The sequence below is a fragment of the Strix aluco genome, chromosome 4, assembly GCF_031877795.1.
Source record: "Strix aluco isolate bStrAlu1 chromosome 4, bStrAlu1.hap1, whole genome shotgun sequence".
NCBI lineage: Eukaryota > Metazoa > Chordata > Aves > Strigiformes > Strigidae > Strix > Strix aluco.
The window spans coordinates 91,661,079-91,688,354 of record NC_133934.1 but is presented as its reverse complement, the minus strand read 5'-3'; the positions used below and the strand labels follow the sequence as shown (position 1 = coordinate 91,688,354).

Sequence of the window (27,276 nt, the reverse complement as noted above, 5' to 3'; positions counted from 1 at the left end):
CAGATACGCAGCTCTATTACAGTTGCAATATTTAGTTTCTTAGCAAAATGTGTGTTCAGAAAAAGCTTCAGCACAGCAAAACAGAAAGTTCTTGCCGGTGATCCACAGGTCAGACATGGCTCAGACAACTCTACCTGGTCCATAGCTACCTTGACTTCCAAAGAAATGGAATTTACTTTACAAAACTGAGAAACTTAGATTAACTAGTATAAATTATCATTTCCATGTTGTGCACCATTTCATAATATTACTTTTCTTTCCCAAAGAAAATTCCTGTGTTTACCATATCTCACCCTATTTGGCCACTGCTAACAATCATCAACAAAAACATAAAATCTGTTGTACAACATAGCTGTTTATGCTACATGAATCTGGAAGAAAAAAAAAATTATGAAAAAACCTAAGTACATTTAGTATGGGGAATGGTTTTCCTGCTACTTTTTTTAATTACAGTATGCCCAAAACCCAAAATTAAACTCAATAGCTGAAGGCCCTAGCAACAGTTTCTTATTCTATCTTATAGATTTCACTATATATAAGGAGAGGAAACATATCCTAGCATGATAGAATTGTTTAGGTTGGAAAAGACCTTTAAGGTCATTGAGTCCATCCGCTAAGCTAACACTGCCTAGTCCACCACTAAACCATGTCCCTAAGCACCACATCTACACATCTTTCAAATACCTCCAGGGATGGTGACTTAACCACTTCCCTGGGCAGCCTGGTCCAATGCCTGACAACCCTTTCAGTGAAGAAATTTTTCCTAATATCCAATTTAAACCTCCCCTCATGCAACTTGAGGCCATTTCCTCTTGTCCTATCACTTGTTACTTGGGAGAAGAGACTGACCCCCTCTCACTACAACCTCCTCTCAGGTAGTTGTAGAGAGTGATAAGGTCTCCCCTGGGCCTCCTTTTCTCCAGGCTAAACATCCCCAGTGCCCTCAGCCACTCCACATAAGACTTGTGCTCCAGACCTTTCACCAGCTTTGTTGCCCTTCTTTGGACACGCTCCAGCACCTCAATGTCTTTCTTGTAGTGAAGGGCCCAAAACTGAACACAGTATTCAAGGTGCAGCCTCACCAGTGCTGAGTAGGGCTACAAAATTGTCCTTAATAATGAGTTTCTCTCCAGGTCTAGAAATATCACAGGTCAGCCTTCAATATGAAAGCAGCAACAAGCTCATCACAGCCTTCCTGAGCACTAACTGGGAGCACTAATAGTGAGCTCTGCTAGGGCAAATTTCTCAAAGGACTTGCTTAAGGACATTCTGTTTTCAGAAACACTGATATGACCAGGACAATGCTACTAAATATTACAATTTAAGTCCCCACCAGTTCACCTGCCTGCATTAAATTGCAAAAAAACAGCAATAGACATTCTTAAAGAGGAAAAACCAAAATAAAAGGTCTTCAGGTGCTGAATAACTGGATTTTCTGCTAGCTTTCCCAAAGCATATTGCTGGTTTCATTACAGTTATACAGTTTGAAATGTCAAGATCAATATAAGCAGCACAGGAAAGCTTAAAACAATCCCCCCAAAATACTAAATTACAAATTAAATGAAGAAATGAAAATCCAAATACATGTATTTTATATTATGCTGGTTACCACTGAACGAGAAAAACTGGTTTGCCCACATGGACAAAAGCATTACTTGCCCAACCAATGTTTCCCTAACTAAAATGAACATGCTATTTAGTCTATTCTTGAGGAAAACCCAATGACTGTACAGATTAAAGTATTTCAAGTGGTCTACAGTTTCCCTTTCTGAATACGCAAAGGGCACTAAGACAACAGATGAGAGAGAAAAGCCATAATGCCAGCATATCACTAAGGATTTGAACTTAATGCTGATGAAAGGTTTGGGCGATAGTTGAATATTTGAAAACCTTTGACCTCACCAACAGTTTTGAAAACAAGAGCCATCAAGATGCAACACTTCACCAGTAAAGCTGAACCCCACCTTCTTAAGCATCTCTGAACTTTCATGACAACCTCCTAGAGAAGATATTTAGATACTTCCCCTCCTCACTTTGTTTCTGGGTTTTTGAGTGGGTTTTTTTTTTTTTACGTAACTATTTGCCATCACTTGAAAAAGCTTTGTCTGGAAGTAGCCAGATGTCTTCCATTATCAAATTATTAGCTATTCTGCTTTTTCAGAAATTTTGTAACTTGGGATAATAGTTATAACAGTAAGGCATTACAGATGAGAAATTCCAATGACTAAGAGCACAGTGACAGCCAGAAACCTTGCTCCAAGAAGATATAAACAATCTAAGGAAATAGAGATCTTTTTAATACATCTTTTTTTAAAAAGTACCACCTAGTTAAATCAGTTTGAAATTGTTTCTAAGATTCAATGCTACTGCATACACACAGACCCAAGACCTGCAGGATACTGTTACAGAACATTCTTCTATCCTCCCTTAAGATCACAGCAACTTATAAAACCTGAGAAACTGCAACATTCAGAAAACAATGGGCCATGTCTCCATGTTCCGTACAGAACATTTTCTGGTTTTTCCTAACAAGGATTAGACCTACTTTTCTGTACTGCATAAAATTTGAAGAGGACCTAAAAAGAAAGCTAGTATTACTATTTATGCCCCATTTTTAGATATCCTTGGCTATGAAAAGTCAGATTTTCCCCCCCTCTCCATTTCTCTCTTCTCATTACAGGGACATAATTCTTCAGTCTTAGATGTAAAACATCATAGGAAAATATCTTTAAAGTAATAAAAAAACTTGCTTGCTTAATTAGTCCTAAACTACTTTAATATCCATTTCAAGGAGAACTTTACTTTTTCCAGCTTTTTTTATTTCAATAAATTAAATAAATAAAAAGCAGCCTGAAGATGAATCAAGCTCTTTAATTCATCTGTGTCTATATATAAACAGAGGTAGAAGGGAAGAGTTACTGTTTGTTTTAGAAACAACCACACATGTAGCATTCCAAGGCTGTTCATAAAAGATCTTCTGTGTGTGTAGAGCCACCTCTGAACTTTGCTTAGCGGGGTTTTGCATATGACAGGCTTAAAAGAATCCTCCAAAGTATCAGCTCATGGCACATAACTATTTTTATCTACATTACATGGGGCATCCAATAGGTTTAACAATGAAAATTTAAGTTCTTACCATACTAACAAACAAATTATAGGTTCTGCTGTTCTTCCACACAAGTGGATCCAATAAAGGCTAGTATTTCTGAGTAAAACCACAGACCAAGTCCATATTTCCTAAAAACAGAGCATGACAGTAGTTTGCATCATACTATCATACACTTCTTGTGTTGATATGACAAGTGTTGGTTTCTTTCTTATATTTAACTCACTGTCATCTTTCATAATAGCCTTCTCTCAACAAAGGAAAGATGATACACAAACACACACGGAGCAGGCACGATTAACTTAGTTGATGCTTCTCAGCTCTGCCAGGTATTAGTTACAAAAGTCTGGGCAGTTAATTTCCTACTGCCTGATTCTACAGTTCAACTATATTTGGGTTTATTTAAATAAGAAAACAGAGCTTTTTAATTTTGCGTATTTCTGCAGACTGAATTTATGGTAACAATTTAGCTTTACGTCAAATCCAAACTCAAGTTACAGTTTCAGAGGTCTTTATGCATACCACATTCTCTCTTCAAAAAGCAGATGGAGAAAGACAAAAGCTCTTGAGTGGGAGGAAGCAACAGAGAAAGGGAGGAATGTACCAGCTTGCCAAAAATGTGCCACAGCCTCTACAATACAATGTTAATAATTCTGCCTAATGCAAATGCAATAAAGGTCAGCATTTTATATCCAGAGTCAATTCCTTTTCCTATTATTGGACAAAAACCTCTATAGACTTTTTTTTTTTCAGAATGACTCATTTTACTATTCCTTTAAATTGAAGGGTGCCATCTGAGGTTTCTAACAACATTTTTCATAAACTGCTTTCAGATGTATGGGACAAAATATTATTTTAAAGACTCTGGTTTGCTGTTTCTGGCTTTATTTCCAAAAGTTTGGACAACAGTTTGCACTGAAGAACAGTGAAGTACAATAAGTTTTTCAACTTCTTTGGAAAAATGAGCATAATGCAATACTAAACTCCATCTTCCTGAGAGCCATTTTAAGAGAAGTTCATCTAAACAACTTAAAAATTGATTAATTTGAAGCATATCCTATGCACTATTTGGAGTACATATAAATTAGTTCCTATCTGGTAGAGAGGAAAGGACAGGTTCTGACTTGCACAATTCAGCCATAACCACACTGCAGAAATATTTGATTTTACATCCTGCTTTTTCTACTCTAAGTCCTATTATGTTCAGAAAATAAAATACTTTTAGAAGGAACACTCCACAGATTCTAATGTTTGTTTCACATCTTGGGAGCTCTTACAATGGACATACTAGCTGTTCAGCAAATAAAGGAAGTGCTTCTAAGCTCATTTGTAATGCATGGTTTCTTACATTACTAATTTGAGAATTAATCAGATCAGATAGTAATATAGTAATGAAATCTTTCTTTTCTCTCCACTCAGAAGTCTTCAGACCTCCCTAATACAAATATTTAACAAATAAAGAAGTACAATCTCACTATTTCTCTCATAAGCTCCAAGCTTCTGTCACAAGAATTGCCATAATCACAAACTAACCTCTATTATCATGACTTCAGAGTTAAACAAAGGCATATAAACCCCATAAAATTTCACTGCATAATCTTAAATTCAAATGGATTAAATGTTTACCTTTGTGATCAATTAATTGGATTAACAGGAGCTAAATAGGAGCCCACCAGGGAAAGGAAAAGAAGGTGCTCCTACTTGTGTCCAGCAGAGATGAGTGTTAGGCTTAATACTGCTTGTACTGTAATTATGCCTGGGAAGAATAATATTTAAAAGTAAAATCTGCCAATATCAGAAACTGACAAATTCAGAGGTAACAACAAATTCCTTCTCACAGTGAATTTATTTTAATATGGATTATGACAAGTCAAGCACAAGATCACATATATACAAAAACAAATATAGACTAAATTTCCATCATAGGGACTCTCCTGGATTCTAGTTATGCCAGTAAGAAAGTTAGGGCTAGGTGAATACTTCACACTGCAAGAGACAGAAGAAATGACCTCAGAACGTGTGGGCAGGAGAACCACCCTCAGCAGTCCACTTACGAGGTCTCCTTCACGTTTATCACTGAAGTATTGCCTATAGTTTGGGTGCCCATATTTTAAGAGAAGCTTTGAAATATCAGGTCCTCAACCCACTCCCACACATACATGAAAACTGAGCTCTTATATTCAGGTTAATCAACTTCTGAAATATATAACAGAAAATTAAGCAACAACTAGATGATAATCTAAATGACAAAGACTTCAAATTTCTTTTCATCTTGTGCTTTATTCCTGCTAGATCAAGTAGCTGGCATGTGATACTAGACTAATATTTGTAGCTTACTTTTAGCCACTGGAATAATTTGTCAAGGCACATGAGGAGAATCCAACATTTGAAGTTTAAAAAAAAAAAAAGGAGAGTGTGATTTACAGCATAAGCTATAGTTCAAACAAAACATGGCTTTGCTGCTTTAGGTCTAGGCTTTTACCACAGATGGTCACCAAAAGAAACTGTGTTGTATCTAACTTCTAACTATAAAATAGGTTGACCTAGTAAAAGATCTGCAATTAGACTACATTGGTTTAGTTCAAAACAGTGCCCCTAGGACAGAAAATAAAATGAGGAAAACAGAGACTCAACATAAGCCTTATCTAAACACTGAGAAATTAAATGTGGAGACAGGAGTGGATGTCTGCATGCCAGAGATGAGATTGGTTGCATTTTAAAGCTGCTACCTCTTTCCCTTAAAAAAAGGAACTGCTGCGGTGGTGAGAGCAAGGGGAGACCCAGGCTGAGACACCAGGTGCCCAGTCCCTAATGCCTCTAGGCCAAATGAGCTGACCATTTGGGTAAGCCTTTATATAAGCTAACACACATTGTCTACTTTTTTTCTCTAAGCACTTCTTAAGCAGCATTCTTCGAGACAAAAATTTCAGTACTACTGCTGGCCAAGTTCATTAATGACATCTGCCCAAACACACGTGGACCTCCTAGATAAGCCCACATACTCGATAAGGTATCACAGTCCTTACCTCAGACAAAGAGGAAACTATGTACCTTATTAGCTTGATAGGGAATTTCATGAAGGCCAACACTTGGGGTGTGCTCAGTACAGGCAAAGGGCAAACGTGCAGCTAGCTCAATACCTGTATCCTAACCTGAATCACAAACTATAAGGGAAGGGATCACTTATATAAAATTTTGACAGAATAGTACTCCACATCCCACAAAACTTTCATTTAAACAGAACTTTGCTTGTGACTCAAACTCTGGACCAAGACACACTTCACTAGAAGTCTAAGCATTTGTCTTTGCTGTTGTTTGGAGTTTTTTAAAGTTTTAGTTACTCAGAGTATACTAGGAGCAGGTCAATTTAATTGGAGATATGCTAAAATACACAGTCCACACCACTGAGCTCTATAGAGCTATGGGAATGAATGCTATGCTCTGCTGTTAAAGTAGTATTAGAGGAGATACCACAAGGCAAAGCTGCTTGGGTTTTTTTCTCCAGAGAGGAAAAAAAAAAGTTACAGCAGCTGCATTATCTAACAGTGGACAACTTCTGCACAGCCCACTGTTTGCAGACCGAATCAATACACAGAGACAGACTCCCACTATCTAGAATAAAGGCAAGCTGAGCTATAGTGTACATATTGTCCCCTGCAACAAAGCCTGGGACCCACCCAAGTAGAGTCAGCCCAAGTCTACTGCTCATAAAGCCAAGGAGCTACAGAGCTACTTCACAACCTCCACCTTTCTCGGGGGAGCCAGCCCAGGTGCAGCACTAGCCCCATGCCAACTCCCCAACACTGGAATCACCCTGGGAAATGCAGGGCCAGCACAGCTCTCCAAGCAGCCCCTCTCACTTCCCCTCACCCCTGCATAAAGCAGATGCAGACTGGGAAGCCCAGTGAAAAGACACAGCCAGAGCAGCTCTACAAAGAGGCAGCATCTCAAAGACAGACCCAGCACTGTGCAGCAGCTACAGAGGACCAGAGCAGTACTGCGGCACAGAGGTCTGCTCAGTACAGAACCAGCTGTTGGTGGAAACTGTAATTCTGCGAGGAGCTTGAGAGCAGCAGCTGTACTGCTCCCTCAGTCCAGCTGGGACCTGACAACACTGCTCGTTTGGGCACATAGTAACAAGCACCAGCCAACAGACCTTGCAGGATCTGACCTGACTTTGCATCTATGCATTTATTACTCAGCAATCCAGAGAAAAATCCCAAAACAAAAACAAGTATTGACTATACTTAGGATCAGAAGCATAACAAAAAATTCTGTCTTAAAGACTCGATTTTGGATCCTTTGCTAACAGCAGGCTATCTCCGATATAACCAGAAGGCTTTAAAGTTCAGCAGCCACTAAAAGTTCACCGTATCAGGATTGAGCTAACAGCAACCTATAGTCGATCTTTTCAGAAAGTACAGAGGATAACCAACAACCTGCAAGTTTGAGCTTTTAATTCCATCTGCATCAACAACTTCCCTGATAGGGTATAAAAAATAAAAATCTGGGTTTTTACAAAATTTCAGTGTTGACAAAATCTGTTCCACTTGGAACTTCACGGTTAACTATAATTCAGGCACTGTAACACAAAGCATTGAGAAGAGGTAAACTGCAATTTTGCCAATGCAAGGAATTGTTTCAGTAGACCTATATAAACTATTGGGAGTCAAATGGTAAACGATAAATTAAGTGACTTGTCTAGTTAATGACTGTACTAACACCAATACTCTTCCCTAATACTAGTAGTTTCTCTACTAGGTAGACTTCACAGACTAAATTTAAAACACATTACACCAATTACTATAAACTGCATTTCACAATTTCTTTTGGACTTTGGCAACATTCTCCCCAGTTATTAGAGCAAACCTTTGAAAGACCTGAACCATTATACTGTGAGTTTCAAAGTAACTGATGTCTGCCTTCATTAAGATAATTAAGGAAGAAAAGCAGAAAAGATTGCTTTAATTGGATTTAAGTAAACACCTGTAACTGGAACTTGGTACCTTTTATTGTGTTATTAACAATTACTAGACCTTATCTTAGTCCTGTTTCATTTGAATACACATTTTCAGGACTGCTCAGCTTAAAGAGAAGGAAACCTGCGAGAAATTCAGCCTTTTTGTCCTTGGCACCTAAACTGCCTTCAAGTTTAAGAGTACAACAGAAGAGAGAATGAATAAACACAACTAATTTCACACCTTAGAGGTGAAGTATGTCTCAGCTACCTTTACAGACTATTGTTCTGTGAAGAACAATCTGTCTTCACAAGTTACTCCAAAAGCAAGGAGATCCTCCATTGCAAGTCTGCATGTTTTAGACTCAAATTCTGATAAATCTACCTTCTGCAGAATTTTTTGCCAACAGTACTAGATGCAAGGACACCAAATACCAAACTGCTTGAGTATCAACTCAGTACCCTGTTTCCAGACATATATATTCTTTTCACTGCTGTTATTATTTCTATTTTAAGTTCTATTTTGTGACTGAAAGCTGTACGAAGAATAGTACAGAAGACTAATACAAAGCTTATCCAGAGATGGAGACTTCATGTTTGTTTGGTAGCAGTATTAGGACAAATTATGACCTCTAAAATAATCTTACTCATTCAAAAAAGCAAGCCTTTTCTTAAAAGTTGATGTTACCAGTTGTTAACAGACTAACTCTTTTCCGGTGATGCTAACACACTTTTTTGGGATTATCAGCTTGCATTCGGCCTCCTATAGTCAGAATTTTAAAATTACCACATACCCTTTGAGCACTGTCGATTGGCACTTGTGGTTAATACCACCATAGTCTCAGTAGAGTTGAGGTTCAGGAGAGAAACTGGAAATGGCCATTTTTCCATGTCTACTGCTACCAACTGACCCAAGATTCTCTTAGCAACCAGGTTAAAAATGCCTTTAGAGGAAAGATTCCTACAGACAAGGCTTCATATTTTAAGTTCTGTTAGTTGAAAAACATTACCCATTTTCAGTCATTGTTATTTTCCAGCTTATCCAGCATCTAAGAATTATGTTGTCTGCTTCAGTGGATATATCTTCACTCCCAGCAAAGTCAGTCACAGGATTTCTGGGTGTTTAAGTCTATGTATTTTAACACAAATTCTAATTGTTAGATTAATCATGAACACTAATAAATTCATGAGCCTGAAAAGCTTCAGTTGGCATGACTGAACTAATTGCAAAATGAAATTACAGACTTGTGACTTATCACAACAGTGAGATCCTTCCCTCACTTTTGTATCCAGAATTGATTTTAAAAGAATCATGGTAGACCTTGTGGCTCCAGCATCCATAAAGAAAAAAACCACACAAGCTTTGCAAGTCACCTCTATTTAAATAGATAGTCCTCACTGTGTACTTACAACCTCCAATTACTTAATTTCTTGTATTATTTTTTTTTCTCCTTGAAGTTTCTTTTGACCACACCCTTTTGTCTTCAGGAACTAATGTATTTTTTAACCCCTGAAAATGAAAAAAAAAAAAAAAAATCAAACTTAAAATAAGACCGTGGGAGGAAGAAAAAGCTTGTCTTACACCTGCCTCTTCCAGGGTCATTGCTTACGTTAACCTAGCATGGGACCTAAGAGCCACAAGGCGGAACATACCTTGAATAGCAAGAGTTTTAAAGCAACACATTCCTTTGTTCGTGTTGCTAGTACTTCTTTGGTGCAGACACCATTATCTCTGTGTTAATAAAACAAACCACTTCACTGGAAAAATCACTGTGTGTCAAGTCCCCCAGCGCTTTTGGAGGAAGATCTTCATTTGCACAATTTAGTCAGAGGCCTCTACAGCCTGTAGGTTAGCAGCTATCACTCTGAAATGAGCACCTGATCTTTGACCTACAGCAGCATCAGGCAACAAGTCCTCCTGAAAGCACTTGGTGGGATTGAGAGGAAGGGTCCTGATGTAAAGGGACAAGAGCTGGAAACCGTATCCAGGTAAAAGCTTCCTCTTAAGCTTTGCCTGTTCTGAGCAAGCATGCCTCACTAAGAAAGAAGCAGGAAATGTTGTTTCATCTACTCAGTATGAAAATATGCCTATCCAGGATAAGATCTGCCCTTTCAAGTTTTCTAAAAGTTTTAAGCTTTTAAGCTTTCCCACTTGAAGAATAATGGGAAACTGGCTTTGACAAGAAGAAAATTAATTTTATTCATGATCAAGAAACAAGTAGAAGAGAAAAAAACTTTCAATATCAACTTTAAAAAGGTGAACTTCATCCAGACTACTTCAGAATCAAACAAAAACTGCTCTCCAAAAGTCTCACCCAATGTTTCCACTAATATGCATTCCCACTTTGAAGACTCTCAGCCTTTTTCCTAGTTCAATTTCTGTTAAACTCTTCACTTTGAAACAAACCTGTTCGCATTCATAGCGAAGAGCTTGTTCTGAGAGAAGTCCATCAGAACAGTTGCAAAGTCAGAATCTGAAGTAACTGCTATCAGAATTAAACAAGTCGGATAAACCTAGATGGACCGAAGGCAACTCACCGAAGGCAATTTATTCTCGCTATAATTTAAGAAAATTAAGTGAGTTACATAGGTAATTATTTCAGAAGGGAGGATGTCACTAAATTTGGATTATCAATCGCTTTCATTACCCTAACACCTCCTTTGTATTAAACAGTGCTCAAAGGCATCCATTATTTAGTTTCCTCAGGCTCAGACTTCTCTGCAGCTATCTTCATAAGGTATATCTGTAGGACTATCTCCATGCCCAAGCACAAGTCTCACTTCCCTTTCAGGCAGCCCACTCCAACACCTATCAGCACAACCCCTGTAGCCATGTACAAGCTATTTCACAAAGATGAAAGCACCAAGGAATTAAATTTTAAAATGTGAATGCCTGTCTATAGATAGAGATTTATAAATTATTAGAACAACTGGTAGAGCTTTTATAGAAACACCAGAACACCCATTTTTAAAGACAGTATTATATAAATAACCCCTTATTACTTCAGGCATAAAAATAAGATTTATCCAACACACGCATACAGCTTATTGGATCACCTTTACAACATTAACATACAGGAGACCTGACAACTCCATTCGGCAAAGAGAGCCAAATCACCCCTGTGCCACAGCAAACAAGCTGTCCATTTGGTGTCACACACCAGAATGACAGGGGTAGGGAGAAAAGTACACACTCTAATTTCTCAAAATTGACCATTCCTACTACAACTCAGGCCCAAATAGCATCCTATCAGTGAATTACTAATACTAACAAATGTAGAGGCTTTTAAAGCAAAGAGTAGGAACAGATTACAGTGTTTAAATGGCAAAAGCACCTGGACTTTATAATGGCACACACAGTTCTGCATCCAAAATAAAACTGAACCTGTAACAGTTATGTTGGGAAGTTTTGGGCAAAACCAGAGTCCTCTTAATAAAATCAAAGCATACATAATCCTATTAAGATTTTTCTAGATGAGCTGTCCTCACCACAGAACTAAACAAACTGGGAAACCACATGTTTCAAATTCTGCTGTTTACTGCCTATTTAAAGTCAGACTTACACACAGCAATGCTCAATCACCACTCTTTAAATAAAAAGAGAGTGCAAACTGTTAACAGAGTCAGAAAATTCCATAGAAATGTTAAGGATAAAGTACTAAGGTCTAGCTGAATAAACACAGCAGGCATCTTTACCAGGAAAACAGATCAAAGTGTACTTAATATTTAGTTTCTTCTCCTAAGTTATATGTAACATGCAAGTTTACTTCAAAATAACTTTTAAAAACAGTGATTACTTGGCATTTAGCATTACAGAGTACTACAGAAAAGTTGGCTGGAGCAGACTGAAATTAAACACTTCCTCTTACCCAAATAAATTTTACTGAGTCTATAATCATACAGCATTTCTTTCATGGCTAAAATTCTTTAGCTCTTCCATAAAGACAAGGTGTTTGCCTCACTAATAACTGGTCCATGTGATGAGTTTTTAAACTTAATTGAGCTCAGCTATACTTTACGCTTCCTTGCAGAAGCTATTTAAAGTTAACAAATTTTTTTCCACAGAAATTCTGTACTCTTGGCAGACCTCATCTGGGGACTAACAGTCCAATAATCAGCGACAACATTACCAGTCCAGGTGTGGGTACCTGGTACTGCTACACCCTTTTGCTAGAAAGGTCATTAACATTAAAGGTACTGACTTGATGCTTCGGTAACACAGAACACAGAGTGACCATGTCACAGCTATAGCCTGTAGCAGGTTAGATGCAGTGAATCAATGGTTCCACATCTTTAACAAGTGAAATACAGACTTTTACAGATTGTACTGAACAGTTAGGGCAAGTGGCTGCACCTGCACTCCCTAGTGCCTCAGGATTTCAAGCACAGAAATACAAATTCTGCTGTTTGATGCAGCCTTTCTGAAAGCAAGAGCTGATTGAATGAAGACATTTCAGAAACTAACATATAAATGCTTATTTTCATTAGAGCATCTGTCTCAAAAAAAAAAAAAAAAAAAAATCAACGCTCAGAGCTCTCTGTAAGAGGCAGCTCCTGAAATAAACAAGGTTTCCTAGGCAGACTACCCAGGCAAGAGGTGCAGGCAAGAGGTTGGTCTTCCTTCCCCTGAGAGGCAGAGGGAAGAGCAGTCAGCAATGGGGTGAGATGAAAACAGACATTAAGGACCCACAAGCAATAACCTCCTTCCTCTCACAGCCTGAAGTTTGCCATTGCTCAAGCTTTGTGTAAGTGAAGTTCTCCAACGCACCCGTTCTCATGCAAGCCCTGCACTTGTCCCCTCTAGTCATGGCTACACACCTCAGGCACCTGACAGATCTCCTCAAAGCCGGCACTTCCCCACCACTACCCACCTAACACCAACTTACCTACCATTTAACCAAGAAGCCCTCCTTCAAAGCAAAACCACACACATATCAGGAGTGTTGCATCTGTACACCAAAGACCAAAAAAAAAAAGTGCTCCACAGTCCCCAAGTCAGCCACCACAACTTCCACCATCCTCTCCTCCTTCAGAAGGGGGCCCTGACAACTGGCTTTGAAGGCCATGCTCGCCCTTGGCCCATCTCTCCAGTCCAGTGCATCTTTTACTATTTCTTTCAGAATGAGGAACATCTTCGAAGTGATGACACTTCCGCCTCATAAAAAGTTGAAACACTGTACTTTTTCAAGGGCAAGGTTTTTTTGTTTATTACTTTGTGCAACTTCCCCCCCAAAACACACAAACAACTGTTTTGCTCTCCTACCATCTCAAAAATCATCAGCATGCCACTTCCACATGGAAATCCAAACTAGGTTTAACTAGCTGCAAATTACCTTCTCTATTCCCTGCACTGGAGAACCTAAACTGATGTAAACTATGATCCCCTCACATTAAGACCAGGTTGCAGTAGGTGGTTGTACCAATCCAACAGCCCGTTGCCCCCCTTAGTTCCCTTTCTCCCTTACACCAGCATTTGCCAGACCACTTGGAGACAATTCAGCTCATCACAGCAGTAGAAAGTACTCAACTTTTTGCTGGTTTCATTGAATGGTTATGGTTTACGAAAGAGTCAAACACAAAAGACACAGGAGAAGCACACAATGTGCAATGAGATCACTTCTTCCAATGGCAGCAGTCAGGTCTGAGATAGGCAGGGCCATCCTCAGACATCCTCAGCAGTGTCATTTCCAGGATCAAAAATACTTGTTAGTGAACAGGACTTGCTTGGGAAATACATTTTTGAGCTTACAGCTCACACCCTCAGCTGTTTCTCTGCATGTCATAACACTGCCTAGAGGCTCATCTACCACCTCCTTCAGTGTATTTTAGAAGGAATGACCAATGAACCACAGAAATGTTTTAAACTTCAGAAGAGGCTTACGACTATAAATCCAAAGGGTTATAACCATCTTGCAGCTTTCAGTGCAGCACCTTAACCCTAGAAAGTAAGAGGGCTCAAGTCTCATCTCTGTTTTATTTGCTACACTGAGCAGTAAATACGCTTTCTTTTCAATGAGATTCTCACATTCCTAACTTTCCACGATGCACCACAGAGGAGAACCAAAACATGATTCACAACCCTGAGTCTGGCACGCCAAGAACCTAAACGTTAATGTTGCAAAATTTAAGTCTTCTGGATTTAACTCCAGATAACCTATTAGCAAATAGATCTGCAGAACAAAATAAAAATTAAGCCAGATCTTATAAGTTTGTCTTTCACTAAAGAACCCGCACCTTTCACCTGGAAGTTTCTACAGGTGAAGGTTAAGGAAAATAACAAGAGGGGGAAAAAAAAAAAAAGGCAAGAGGATCCATGAACCAGTTTCCTCTTCAACAAACCCGTGCCACACCATGGAACATTTTAGTTTGCAAAATAAGCAAAGAATTTGCAATTTTCTTCAACATTCTTTCTGTGTACCATAAGAATTTTATTTTGAATGAGTCCTACACATTGGATTTATTTCACTGATGTAACACAGAATTATACAATCTGCTACTGTCCTGCCTCTCCCCCTTCCTGTTAACCTGAATTTCTGATACTCAGATGTTCCATTAATTACAGTTAAAGAAACATTCTGCTACCTGCTTGAAGATCACTACACAACGATACAGACTTACTACAAAATAAAGAATTCTAAGCACGTTGAAGTATTCTGATCGCCTTTCAGATAAACCATAAGTGGTATTTCTATTCCCAAAAAGATGAGTCATTAAAACCTTAAATGGATGTGAAGAACTTCCCTAATTTTGCTCTGGACAAGACAGAGTAATGAAATATGCTACAGTCTGAACAGTAACCACCTCACACATTTTCCATGCATCTGAACTTAAATGATCCCAACTCCATTAGGAAATCATAACTGTAAGAAAATAACATATATTAATGACAGTTCTCTTGGTTAAGTCCTTTACAAATGTTATTGGGACTAAAGACTTGTGAAAAGGGTATGGGGACATGAACTCCTATCTTCAGGAAAATAAAAACAACTTCTAAATTGCATGAAAGGAAAGAATTAGCATTAAAACCCAGGAACTTCTGTAACCCAGTTTCAAACTTAAAAGAGCAGATAATGAAGTCCCCAAAGTAAATGGAGAATTATGGGTACCTCTAATTTAACACAGCAACACAGCTTGCTTTAGCACCTAAGCATAAATGAGATTAATGTCCATACACTCCATACCAGGATTACTAGGGGAACATTACTTTTCTCATTATTTTTTTAAACAGCCCACTGAAGTTAACTAAGTACTCATTAATGACACCTGACATGGCGACTACTATTTCTTTGTTTTTAAAAGGTGAACACACCTAATGTGGTGCTTCTGAGAAAAAGCTAAACAAAAAACCAAGACCATCCTTGCTACTTCCCTAAACTAATAATTGTCTTCAATCATTCTGATGTGTCTAAAAGAAGCAAGAGCTAAGATTTACCAGAATTCAACAAACTACTTTGCTTGGACCTTAAGAGCTATTAAGTCCTGAGTGGAAGGCCTATTCACAGTTCCATGTAAAGAGCTGTGGAGAGAAGCAATTCCCAGCGTATTTTGTAATTTGCACTGGCACCATTCCCCACGTTCTGAAAACCGAATGGCCCAGAAATTAGGCCTGCAGCTTTAAGCCAGTATTGTTTAGAGCCCTGCCAGCCATACATGCCTTCTAAATGCTGCACCACATGGTAATTCAGCCATTAAATGCTGGTGACATCCACAAATGCCACAAAGTATATCTGAAAGCAAAGTCCTGGAAGATGGAATTAATTCTAACTTGAAATTCAAAATACTACAGCTATGGCCATTTTACACCTACCATAGAACAGAAGCCCTCAGGATTTTGGGGTTATATGATGCAAGACTGATAGATGCCAGTCGCTTCCCACTGAAGAAACTGGGACAGCAATTCACAGTAGATTGATCTAGTATCTCTGCACAGAACTGACCGGAGGTAATGCCATCTCAAATAGATGAGTCAACAAATCATTAGTTATTTCATGAAGATAAAGGCAAACATAGTTGCAACTAATCAGTTTTTATACATGTGATATGTCTCACAGAAGAAAGGTGCACATTAGAAAGCTGAAAGACTGTCTTTGAAAGCGGAAAGGAAGCTCATGCAGAATTTACCTATACCAAACACTGAAGCAGTAAACTGAACAATAAGCAATCATTTACATAAAAGCCACATTAAGAAGACTGGAGTAAGCATGTTTGCACATTTTTAGATGTAACTGGAGCCAGAGAGAATGTGTGAAGGGGAACAAAAAAAAAAAAACACAACAAACAATCCCATAGCCTAGATCCACAAAAGAAATGAAGTTTTCCATCCTTTGTCAAAGATCTGAAGGAAGGATGATTTTGGGACTACTTTTTTTTTCCCTAAAGTAACATTGTCATTAGCAAGATAAACTGTATCTTCACAATCACTTATTAGTCATTTTAGCATTTGCCTACATTTTGCCCACACCAATTGGTTCCATTTCCTGCTCGATCTAATATTGTAAAAAGTAAGACATCCATTCAATTACTACTATTTACTTGTGGTTAGAGGGCTGCATGGCCTTTACTTGCAGAAACCCCTACTTCTAGGGCTATTATGCAAGGGGACAGAACTAAACCTGGCCACTGGATTGTGATACACTATACGGAGAGCAAGAGCTAAGGCAATGAGCAGAACCCAGCTGGTTTAGACAACATCATGCTGTCTACTAGAAGCAGACAGCAAGACACTGTGGTAGTAGTCAGATCATCTACCATCACTGATGGATTTGAGATGTGCTCATCTCTGAAACCTACATCCTATGGCAAGACAATCAGCAGTTGGCTGCTAACATAACCAGAGCTACAGATGCCTCTCTACTAAAGAGGCTTAGAGCCATCATTACCTGTACCACATTATTGGTGGCCTCTCTCCCATGCAGAGATTACTCATGCATCTAGAAGAAACTTCAGAGAAAGAGCTCCTGAATGCATAATCTTCACCTCACCTGGGACCTTTGGAGGGCAAGGGAGGCAGGCAGGACCACTTCCAAAATATACTAACTCATAGTTTCATTAGCTGTATGCACCGGATCCATGTCACTTCCTTTTAGCAACAGCACAGCCCCTCTGCTCTTTCTCCCCCACCCAAAGCTCCAGTGCTAGCGCTTGCAGAAGTGGAAACAGGGAACTGATCCTGTTGAAAACAAACCTGGAAAAAATAAATCATTTTTATCATTTATTCAATTCAAGAAAGGAATGTACAATCAAACACTCCTGGGATGCTAAACTGCGATTCAAAAGTGCAAGAGGCTTAGCTGTCATCAGACAAGACGAGATAAGGCACGATCCAGCATCTCAGACAATTCCAGGACATATCACATTTCCAAAGTTTCTTACCTCTGAATACCTAATTATTTTTTTTTCTGAAATGCAGAAGATGAAAGAGAGTAATAAACTACCGAGTCTACCAGATTCCTGTGGGTGAGACAACATCCAACAGGAGAAGGCAAACCATTATGTAGAAAATGTTTTTTTCCAACCAAGTGACCATACTCATTCACAGCAAAACACTGCAGTACATTATTAAGAAATTAAGACAGGAAATTGAGAAATAAGGAAATTAAGACAGACTCAGATAGATTTTCATCCTGGATTTCCTCAAAAATAATTATTTTGATCAACTTCTCTATCATCCTTAGGATTTTCAAAACAAGAATAACACTTCCACAGTTCACAGGACCTCGCTGTATTTGGTGTATCTGTATTTCTATCTCAGGACTGCCTGTCTTAGAAGAAAGGAAGAACTAAATCTGCAGTACTGGAATAGCAATTTAACAGCTGTTAAATTAGTAAGTGTTAAAGACAAATTCTTTTTTTTTTCACTTGAATGATGAATATTGTTTACTCTAAGATTTGCAGAATTGAGTCCTTAGCTTAAAGCCAACAAATACTGTAGACAGACAAACCATGTTGACTTTTTTTAAGTCCCAGTTATGTTCCTGGTCTGTGCATGGGCAAGATAATAAACACTATATGGATATGACTACCTTGAGAACAAACGCTTGCACACAAAGTAAATTATGTCAAAAGCAAGAGTTAATTACACAGAGAATAACTGATTACAACTGACAATAAAATTGAAGTTACAGTACCATGTCTGAAACGTGAGGTAATGGACAGGAAACTGAGGCACAAATTCTGTACTTTTAAAAATAAGGAAAACTTTCAGATAGTACTACACATACACCTCTTTAAAGGGGTGTACCCTACCTCGCTAGGCAGCAAAGAAATATATATTTTGGCTGTTACAAGCTTTCCTTTAATGCCTTTGAACAATTATGAACATTTGTATTGCGGTATTGAGGAAAAAAATAATAGTGACCTTATTTGGAAGATAACACACACAGACTTAGAGTACTCCTTATGAAAATCCAAGACAAAGTAGTCACGTTGGTAAAAGGCTAAGAGAAAACCTAAAAATTATCTTGATGTACCACTGTGCTATTCCTGGGGGCAGCACAGAAATTACTTAACTTAGTTATCATCCCATTCATTACAGACTGGTGGAGGAGTCTCTAGGCCATCTAAGCTAGCAGGTCAGAATTTGCCCAGACAAAATAAAACCCAAAGGGAAAAAGTACCACATAACACTATTACAGACATTTAAATGAAATTATAAACAATCCACATTCAATATTAGCATGATGCACCTATCCAAGACACACCCAGAGAGTTCAACAAAGCATTCAGTGGCTCTCTTCTATTTGCCAGCTGCATACAGTAAATCCAAGACATAGCTTAAAAAAAAATATATATATATAATCAACAATGAAAAGGCTGTTATAAAAACAACTATTTTATAGAAGCTTTCAGTAAATATCCCGGCAAAGAGATACAGGCTAGCTGAATCACCGTCCTTCATTCCCTCATGCAAGGCTGGCTTTCTGCTACCAAGCTAAGAGAAATACACAGGGCTGCCCAGTTGCTCAAAGAGTGGCTTTTTACAGGCTACTTTACATAGGAAAATCCATGCATGGCACAGTTGAGAGGCGCTTTAAACTAAAAATTGCCTCCGAAAAACAAATTCATGTCATTAAAAAAGAGCAAGCACTCCTAATGTGTAAACAAATACATATAGAAATGTCATGACACTCTTTCAAAGCCACCCTGTGAAAATCCAGTTAAAGAAAAAGCACATTACATAAGAGATGCTTTTCATGTAGACACTGTAACCTATGCAGAAATATCAAAATTTATAGACACAAGCAAAATTAAACACTTAATATTAAATTAACCTCTGATAACTTTCAAGGCCTGTTAACACAAGAGAGTGCACAATTAGTTGTAACTACTAACTAGATTACTGATAATTCACTGGGGAGGGGGGAAGGAAAGAAACCCCCAAAAGCCAGTGTATCAGTAAATATCTGCTAAAATACAAAGGGCAAAACCAATATCACAACCACTGAACCCTATAAAACCTGGTCTACGCAAGACCTTAAACCAGACACTAATTCTCATCCATGGTATCCTCGGGCTGGGTTAGGGAATTTGACACACAGGCGACAGATGTTTCAACCTGAAAGGCCATGACTCGACATAAACGCAGACTCTGCATTGATTGGGACTACAGGGAAGAACCCACACAGGAACCCTGGCCCAGCACAAAGCACTAAACCTTGACTAGTACCACCTTAATGACAGGTAAATGCTTTCTTGGGCTTCTTAGACCAGATTAAGCCTTGCAGGCTTTTTGGAAACAGCATCACATCTCATTCTTGTAAACGAAAAATAGTCAGCAGAAAGATCATATTAAGCAGACTTTAACAATAAAATAGCCAGCCTTAAAAAAATATATATATACTTTACAAAGACATATTAGTAAAGTGGGGGAAAAGGCTGCAAAATTCATCTATCCCACTGCCGAGACACGAGCCAGCCACAACCCCCAGAGCAGCCTATACAGCTCCGTAGCCCTGCAGTTACAGCGACCTGTACGAATCAAATAAGTATCAACTATCTTTATCAGAAGTAGTACTAACTATTTTCCACAGAAATTCGGTTATTACTTTGAGTGAAAAACAAATATTAGAGCAAAAAGCCAAGCCAGCAATTAAGTTTCAAAGAACTACAGTATTTGGCTATTTGCTTCACAAACTGATCTAGTGCTACCAAGTTCCAGAAAAAACATCCAAGAACAAAATCAGAAGATTACTGTTAAACACATTTAGAAGAAAGGAACATACGTGCTTCTCCCTCCTACTATGCATACAAAGCAAAACCACAAATCCAACACTTTTACCATTAGTTACTAAACAAAAGTTATTAGACTTGGCCTAAATAAATTGTGAAGCAAGTTTCTATTTGTGTCATTCCTCCATACAGGGAACAAATTCCCATGTCTCCACAGATTTTTACTTCAGCAGTTGATGAATTAATGCCTTTGAAAGCAGACTATCCTCACTCAGAATCTTAAGTCAACACACAAAGATATCGGCTAACTAAAGACCCAAGCATTTAACAGCCACTAAGCATTCACTTGCAAGGCAAACTGAGTAACTAGGAGTCTGGGCACCACTGAGCATGTAACTGCCATCAGCAAACTGCACAGCCTTGGAAAAAATAAGGTATCCCTAGTCCTGGTGGATTACGGAAATGAGCTTCTTCAACAGCCTAAAATCAGTTCACTGCTGGGAGTGGAGCCTCAACACAGGCCTGAACTGTGTTTATCAAGTTTAAACAACATTAAAAGTAGAAGGAAAGATTGACCCTTGAGGTTTGGGGTTTTTTCCCCAGAAAAATAACCTGATTAGAAGTGGTCACATCCAGATTAAGAACAGTTAGCATACAACAAGAGTGGTTGTGGCCAAGTGCACCAGGTATACGTGTTTTCTTAATAGCCTCAGTAGTACTTGTAGCTCCTGGATCCATGCCTTGTGAAGAAGTCCAGGCCAGTGACCAAGTACATACCTACGTTAATAAACTCTCTGGGTATACCTAAAGACTAAGGAGTACCACTTACAATCCAATTCAGCAGGAAGTTCGAGATTGCTGTTTCCTAGAAAAGGAAAGATAATCAGAAAAAATTCCAAACAGTTTAGTCCAAGTCTTAATACACTGTAATTAAAACCACTATTTCACTTAGAAAGCTAGTAACTTTGGTTCTGGCTTCAGTATCAAAACCCACCAGCAAAATCTCAAAAATCCTACAGATTCAGCACTCAAAGCAGCCAAGAGCTTGTTTCTGACCTCAAACTCTGAAATGAATGGCTTCACAGTTTCCTCAAGAGCACCTTTACATTTTGGCATCCGTACTCCTCTTTCAGACCATTTCTCACACACAAAGCATTTGTCCTGACACACTTTGAGTCACAACTCAGCAGAAACAGAAGATATATAAATTACTATCCAGAAACATCTTTAAGCCATCACATCTGGTAACTACAGAACACCAGGACTCTACAAAGAATTACACTCTGTAAGGACAAATGCTGAACAAAGCAATTCAAGTTTTCAGAGAGGTATCTCCTACAACATACTTAAAAGAATTCTGGATGAATGAGTAACTGCAGTTACACATGACATGATGCCATTTATACTTCTAGACTGATGGCAGCCTATTAATGCTTGCGAGCCTTGGTCAATAAAAATGAAAAGAAAAAAACCCACTGCCTCCTGCACAGCAGAATAATCTTCCTGATCTTGCTTGTTATGAAAGTTTCTTCTTTCTGATGCAACATCTGCTTTAGCTATACGCTGTAAAGAACATCAGTTCAAAAAGGGTATTTGATGGATCCCACAATTAAGGTGAGAAAAAATCCTCTCCCAGACACAGCTGTGTCAGTCTGAGGTTACTGTGCTTAGCCCATCCCTCGCTCCTCATCCTCCACTTGCCGCTGTTACTATCCACACCAACGTGCCAGCTGAGAAAAATGGAAGAACATTCTCCAATTTATTTGAGGTTTTTATCAGCCAAGACAGCTTAGAACAGCTTGCTATAGGACTTCGTTAACCTAGGTCATGTTGATGGAAAGGTACAGTTCCAGAAAAGCTCAAGGAAATTTAAGTCAAAGCTACTATGTCTCCATCTCCCACCCTCAATCTCATTCACTTCAATGGGAAGTCCCATTCCCACCCCCTGACCTGGACAATCAGCCAGTTCAGAAACACAATCCAGCCAAAATCCAACAAAACAAAAAAGCAATTCATTACCAGCCTGATTAACTCCCTGACTTTGCTTAACTCACAGCCACAAAGGCTTCCTTGCCAGCATGGGAAGATGCACAGTCAAGAAGGAGGCAGGACCACCACAGCCCCAGTTTAAGCTGCCAAGTTTCTTGACAAGCTTAGGCAAAACTAAAATAGAGCTGCTTCAGAAAAGAGTGGTCCCAGCCTCCTCCTCCTCCTCTGCGAGCAGTAATATTTGCATAGCCATGAAGTCAGCCAGTTCAGGCAGTTGATCCAACTGAAGCTCAACATTTTTCTGTACCACCGTTTCAGCTGGATCAGCAAAGGACTAACAGGGAAAAATAGCTCCTTTTGGTGAAAGCATCGCCAGAGAAATCAAAGCTGCTCTGATGGTAATGCAATAACATGACTGTAGAGGATGTGTTAAGTCTCAGCTTGATGGAGTTTATGCTTGGTATTCTGTAGAAAAAGAAAGGGCAACACGCTCTGATGTCACTTATTAAAATTGAGATCCCTGGACTGAACAACTAATCTATCATTTTAATATATGTTCACTGATCAACAAACTCCAAAAGCAAGACTAAGGCCATGATCTCACATTAGTCTAAACCAACCTTGCCTGATAAGATGGCAAAATAAATAAGAATATAAACTTTGACCCCCTCACCCCCAAAAAAAGGAACAAGGTCAGCAGAGTGTCAGGTGAGTGCAGTAAGTAGGACAGGACTCCAAAATCAGGAATTACACCAGCTTAGGCTGCCATGAGAATCTCTTACCCAAAAGATTCTGTAAAACATCTTTTCTAGAGTGCAGAAGATTTAATTTCTATAGTATTAGGGCAATTTAAGTTTTTTTCCAATGTCATGCAGCTCCACCTATTACTAGTGGAATAAAAACAGCTATAGGTGGAATTCAAGAATGGTACTGTAACAAGCTCTTACAAACACACAATTAAAAAAATCTACAACAATATGTTTTCCTGATAGCCCCTATTCCTGGGGAGGCAAGCACTTTTGCAAGGATTTTCACTGTCATTTCAGAAACTTTTTATCCCACCATGCTCATTATGGTAGGAAAGAAAAGTACTTACAGATCCTTCTGACACCAAGCAGCTATATCAAGTTTACAATACTTAGAAGTCTTGTGAGTTTTATGAGCCCAGAGTGGCTTGTTGGTTGTTTTTTTTTTTTTCCTTCCTAAATGCATAATGCTGTCAGCTACTAATACAAAATCAGAGGGTTTCACAGCTCCAGGGTGAGAAGATAAACAAACTTGTCTACTCTGTCTAGTTTACATGCACCTTCAGTTTCCACACATTTAAGACAAGTAATAAATGCAGGAAAGTAATTCCCAGGCTGAAAAAAAACATTTTCTGCTAATAAGGATTTAAATGACTGATTTGAATTGCATTTCATATGTATAGTTCAGGAAAATTTCTTTGATGTGTTATGTTTAGAGTTCTCTAAATCAGAGTTTTCACTGAGGCTTAAAACCACCACCTTATTCATTTACAGATTAAAAAGAGTTTACTGTAGGATAACTCAGACTATCAAAAGAGTTTAAGAATCACAGGCAAGGATGAACACATCTCCAATTCATTTTTTTGGACTTTGCTTGCATTATTTTTTTGTTTCTTCCGTAAGATTTTTGCTAAGGGAAAACAAGCAGCATTTCCACAGAGAATTGCCAAGAGATGAAGAAATGGAAAACACACACTGATGAGCAGAAAAACAATACTGTTTCTCTATGGTAACTATTAACTCCTGCATAATCATAAAGACCGTTTCAGCCATAGATCAATAAGTCAAATAGAACTGATGAGTCAGAAATCCATTTAAATATTTACACTTTTTGCTACAAGCCATACCTAGAGTAATATTGTAGCCAAACAGAATGACTGTGCCTTCCATTTTACCCACTCTCCTCATTCGGGAGCCTATCTGGAGAGGCAGGAAGATCAAAAATACAAAACAACAAAGCAAAGCAAAACAAAACCCCTTAAACGGTACAATCAGACATTGTTAACAGTTATAAGTAGCTTCTACTCCGGACAGCTGAATTAAGAAACATTGACAACAACCGTGAAAACTGTAGCACACGGAAAACAACCCAAAAGCTCCCTTATCATTTCATAAACCATTAATGAGTAGGTTACATAAATCTACTGGACCGAAGGAGTTGCAGACCGGAGCTGCTGCAAGACATTAACTCTCCTCTGAGGGATGCATCGGTTCATTCTTGAGGACTGTTCATCTCCATGAGTGCAATAAAAGGAGTTAAGCGCATTCCAAACAGAAGCTGCGTTTTAACCCTTCATTATCTACTGGAAATGGAGGGCAGGGATGCTGGCCCGGGCGCCCAGCAGCCCTCCGCCTCGCACGCTGTTGCTCGTCCATCCCTCCTGCGCGTCGCTGGACGAGCCGAACCCGGCCGGCCGCTCCTTTGTGCGGCCCGCCGGGCTGTGGCACAGGCAGAAAGGAACCGGCGAAGCCACGAACCGGGTGGCAAGAGACGAGTTTCGCTGCTTACGGCGGCCCTTGCCCCTCTAACTCCCGCGGCGAGACCGGGTCGGCAGCGCCGCCGCCTCGGAGCCTCGTCCCGACGCCTCCCAAACTTCCCGGCGCCCCAGCCCCGGCTGAGACGAGGCGGAGGGGCCGGGGAAGCCCCAACTTCCCGGAGCCCCCCGCCCGCTCCCGCGGCCGCACGCAGGAGCGGGAGGCGATACAAAGCGCAGCGCACGGCGACAGCCGGCCCGGGAGCGGCCGCGCCGGGGGGACCCTCTGACGGAAACCTGGCCGGGATTCAAGGCCTAGGAGGGACCGCAGGCACGGGCAGCCCCGGGAGAGGGAGACCAGGAAGCGGCAGCGCCCTGGGGGTCGGTCGCTCTCTCCCCCGGGCCGGCGACTCCATGCTCCCCGCAGGGCCTTCGCCCCCGTGGGCTCCACCTGCGCCGGGCCCCCGCCCCACCCCACCCCGGGGATCGCGCCGGGGCCCACCCCACTGCCCCCCCCGGGGCGGGGACCGGAGGGCGCCCCCTCCTCTCCCCCGGCCCCCGCACGCACTTTCCCGGGGCACCACCACCCACCCCTCACCGCCCCCCTCAGGCTTCCCCCGCCTCCGGCGCGCCCCCCCCCCCTCCCGCGGGGCGCCCAGACCCCCCCGCACCCCGCGGGGCTCGCACGCCCCCGCCACACCCGCCCACGGCTCCGGCCCCGGCCTGCGGCGGCAAAGGCCCTACCCCGCGCCGCGGACCGGCCCAGCCGCGCTCACCTGCTGCCCGCAGCCTCCTCCCTCCGGCGCCTCCTCAGCCACCCGTCGCCACCGAGCAGCACCGCCGCCGCTCCCCCCCGCCACTGCTCCCGCCGCCCGCCACGCCCATCCCGGCCGGCCCATTGGCCACCCGCCCCGTCCTCCGGCCCTTGGATTGCTGCGAGGAGCTGCTCGTCAAAGTCCCGACCACGCCCTCTTCCCCGCTCTCTCCGCCCACGGGTCCCGGGTGTTTTATTCACGCCGGGGCTTTGGCGCCCCCACTCTTTTTCTGCCGCCTCTGATTGGCTGAAGCGGTCGGAGCAGAGTGCCGGGATAGGTTGCCAGAGGTGCCAGCTGCGGCGATGGGCCCGCCTCCCCGCTCGGGGTTAGGCTACGTTGGCGCGGCGAAGGATTGGTTGCGCGGCGGGAGGGCGAGTGGCAGCTGGCACCTGGGCCGCGGCGGCTGGTTCTCCCCGAGGGGGCCGGGACAGGAACCCGCCCGTCGCCCGGAGACCCTCCGCCCCGCTGCTGCGCCGGGGGGGGGATGTGCCTTCCACAGAGCGGCTCGCCGCCTGTCTGCGGTTTGCCTCTGCCGTGGGACGCGTCCCCTCACAGCAGCGAGGCGGCTCCCGGGCAGGCAGGGCCGCCGGGCAGAGCCGCCCCGTGTGGTGGGTTCCCTTCTCCGAAGTGCTGGAGTGCGGGGAGCTGGGTGGCCGGGCGCCTCGAGCGTGACAGCGGGCCCCGCACCACCACCTGCCGTGAGGGAGAGCTCGGGGACAGGCGCCTGCCCCAAACCTGTCACCGGCGCTGCCACTGTGGGGACTCTTCCCCGAGTGGGGAGACCCACTGGCAGCTTCTGGAGAGCCTCGAAGGAGCGGCAGCCGCCCTGGCCTGGGCTGGCGGCAGCGGTGGCACGAGGAGGATGTTGCCCGCAGGCCCAGCCGCGGGGCCCAGTGCCACCTTGGTTTCCCCCCAATAAACCGTGCGTGATAACTGACGCCTTCCCCAGGGGCTGCGGTGAAGCGTGCTGCTAATGCCAGCTCTCCAGAAATCGCACGTCATGTCCTCCATCGGCTACAGGCCAGGTTGCAGGAAAAACGTGAGCAGGCTCATCTTTGCTGCGCGTTAACCTCCATGATGGGGACTTTCTGAGATCCACAATGTTTTCGGGTTTCCTTCCTTCAGCCCAAGAAACACAAGCGTGCTTCCATTTTCAAAGCGGAGGCAGTACCAGGTGCTGAATTCAGCAGGGAAGCTGCGCTTCAAAGGGAAGTTACCCAGGGGAATCCTCTGCGTGTGGCACCCGTGTGACTGTGCATACAGGGCTTGGCCTGAACGCATTATCCAGAATGCGTATTTCCAACAGCTGCCTCCTCTCACCAGACTTTCAAGCAGCTACTTCATCCAAAATGCAAGCCAGAACACTTCCCAGAGCATTGAGCTGAAAAAAAAAAAAAAAAAAACCCTCAGGAAATTGAAATGCAAAGATTACATGAGGTTTCTCTGCATCATTATCTTCTCCCTGCATGCACCATCCCCCTTATTCCTCTTTGTTTCTGAATCAAGCAAAGAAACAGAGCAACAAAGAACATGGGCCTTAATGTAAACTGGCAAAGATCCAGAAAAAAGAGCAACTGAAATCAGTGGGAATTTCAGAACATAGTGTGCAAAAATAATTTACCAAGTTCACATAGGAGATGCTCAGGCAGAAGTATGAGCGTGACACTGACTCTGAATTTCAGACTGAATCTTTGACCCCCAAATCATCCCTTGTTCACAAAATAAACTAAGAAGAAGATAC

At 41.4% G+C, this 27,276-nt stretch overlaps 1 protein-coding gene across 13 annotated transcripts in view; it reads right to left on the bottom strand.

Moving 5' to 3' along the window:
* NUMB (NUMB endocytic adaptor protein) overlaps nt 1-26,489 on the bottom strand; it is a 97,861-nt gene extending 71,372 nt beyond the window's left edge. For 12 of the 13 annotated variants that reach the window (XM_074824256.1, XM_074824264.1, XM_074824269.1 and 9 more), the window contains exon 1: nt 25,497-25,571. The gene's annotated coding sequence lies outside the window, so the exon portion shown is untranslated. Of the gene's footprint in view, nt 1-25,496; nt 25,572-26,473 lie in introns of those variants that run through there. The other variant, XM_074824259.1, reaches the window with a different exon arrangement.
* Between the last annotated feature and the right edge of the window lie 787 nt (nt 26,490-27,276).